This window comes from Corvus brachyrhynchos, unplaced genomic scaffold, assembly GCF_000691975.1.
Source record: "Corvus brachyrhynchos isolate BGI_N302 unplaced genomic scaffold, ASM69197v1 scaffold416, whole genome shotgun sequence".
Classification (NCBI taxonomy): domain Eukaryota; kingdom Metazoa; phylum Chordata; class Aves; order Passeriformes; family Corvidae; genus Corvus; species Corvus brachyrhynchos.
Genome location: NW_008238439.1, coordinates 1,344,491 through 1,347,040, shown reverse-complemented (window position 1 = coordinate 1,347,040; position 2,550 = coordinate 1,344,491).

The following is a 2,550-nucleotide window of genomic DNA, read 5'->3' as shown; positions in this document are numbered from 1 at the left end:
TGGGGGAAAGCATCTACTCAAGGCAGAAGAGTGAAGCAGCCATGGTGAGGGCAAAGTAAATGGGGAATACTCTGTCTGGCTCTATTAACCTTAATTTTAGTTCCTCTTTTCCATTTTTCAGCTTAAGTAAGCAAGCATATAGCCATGTTTATATAATAGCTGGAGTAATGAAGATGGAATATACCAATTTGGGGCTAATTCTTGCCCCCAGGAGAGCACAGGCACTGCAGCTGTGACCAGCCCCTACCAAAAAGGAGTGGTGAGAACAGCTCCTTGTATCTGACTTCCCATTACATCCTCACCAGGAATCACCATAGTCTAGCCCTTAGAATAAATAGATGAGGTTAATTTTTCCATCTGTAGAGTTGGTTTACCAACTCTCAGCACTGGTTCAGTTGTGCTCCCGCTGAAGCTAATGAAGTGGTTTCCTTGAGAGCAGTTGGACCCAAAAAGCCCATTTATAACCTTTCTCAGATATTGGAGTTTGTGTCTTGGGACTGTCTTTTGTTCTCTTCCTATTTGATATCTTCACCTTCCAGATCATAACAGGCAGGGTTTTCCTCAACTTTATCACAATGCTGTTACATACTTATAGCCATAATATCCCTTGATTTGGGGGCGTGGGAGAAACATGCAGTATGCCACATTTGACCACATCCTCTGAAACTGAGGTTGTGGTTGAGCTAATTATTTTCACGGCTGGAAGAGAACAGACAGTGCTGCCTAAAGAGTGGGAAGATATGTGTCTGTGTGAGCCTGTGTTTGTGTGGTTATGCCATCTGGGAAAAGCAGAGCCAGATATACTTCCCCTTGGCTTTTTTTAATGTGCAAATCCTCAGTAAAGATGCAAACAGTGAAGTCTCATTTCTCTGCCTGAAGTCCTGCATTTGTCTGAGGGCTGGAGTGCTGGGGACTGCATCTCGCTGCAGAAACCCTGCCCTCTGGTATTCCTGTTCTTCATTCCCCAACTGACGCTTTTTGCTTCTGTGGGCAGGGGGGAAGTTGCCCTTCCTCTGCATTGCTTGTTTTTGTTACACAAGCAGTATGAGGTACCCTTTATTTTTAATCTGAACGTTAGGGATGTTAGGCCAATCTGGTGCTTCCAGCTGGCTGAACACCTCCTAGAGCTTTGGATGCCAGATAGAACGTAATTTATTGTGGAAAACAGTAGGGGAAATACACTTCTAGCTATCAAAGGTTAATGTAGATTATCAGCAGCTCTTCAGCAAGGATGCATGTATTGTTGGATAGTCTGTGATTATGTGTCTCTCATTAAAATAGAAAAACAAATTGCTTTCCTTTTTGATATTGCTGTTTAGTCCCTTCTCTTTTCCCTCCTTCCTTTTAATTCCTTCATTGCATTTTGCAGTTTTCACATGTCTCCTCAGTGAGAAAAAAAGAGTTGTACATTGTTTGTTTGGCATGAAACTGAGAAAAATAAGGGGGATTTTTTTTTTTTTTCCGTTTGGCTTTGTTTTAACTAAAACATCCATTTCTGTGGCAAGAGAGAGCAAAACTGCTGAGTTAGCCAAGGCTATAAATTGAACTGGTCCTTTTACCTCTAGAAAATATTAAAGTATCCTCCTGCCACTGAGCTGGCACCCGTTGCTGGATCAAGTGCTACTATTAACGGGAAATCAGGAAGGTACATTATCACTTCAGTGCTGTCATTACCAGAGGGTTTCACTGAACTATAGAGTCAGGAAAGTGACACTGGGAAGACCAGAGGAAAATGACACACTTTGAGCAAGGGAAGGGAAGCTTCAGACAAAAACTTGGAGACACATTAAGAGTTTGCAAAAGTACCCAGCATGAAGGCAAGTGCCTGCTTTTAAAGGGGGTGTATTAGGGAAAGTGTCTCATTATTCTTCAGGTTTAGAGATAAACTGGTGTAGACTTTTCTAATGGGCTCATTTAATCAATTCTAGAAAATCTGAAGCCTGCCAAGGCAAGATTGGGTCAGCCTGGAATCTAATGAGATTCATTCTGCACCAAGGAAAACCCCAAAGAGAGATTTTATTGGCAACTTTTTTTCTTCCCACTAGAGTAAGTTCCTTCTCAGGGATTCTTCTGCTTAAGAGAGATTTTTTTAATCATGAGAAATACACAGTGAACTGCACTGATAGTTCAATTAAAAAATATAATGGAAACATATAGAATAATAAGTTAGTAAATATTGTCGTTATTTAAGACATAAAATTATTACTCTGGGTGTTGACAGGTCAATAGGTGGGGGAGCTGCTTTCTTCCTGCAAAGCCATGCTGAATTCACCAGTTCTTTTGTCATTAGAGCCATAAGGAAGACTTAGGTGAACATTTTGTTATAGTTCACAGTCTGGGCTGCATCTGACTTCCATTTTATGGGATAAAAAAAATACAAATAATACATAAATTCAGTTTGGTTTGCTTTTCCTTTTCAAAGTTTTCTAGAGACCTGAAATAATCTTCCTGACACCCATGCAAGGTAAGCGTAGCTATCGAGTTTTACAGATGTGGAAACTGAGGCACAGAGAGGTTAAATAGTGTCATTTGAAAATATAGGTGCCTAAA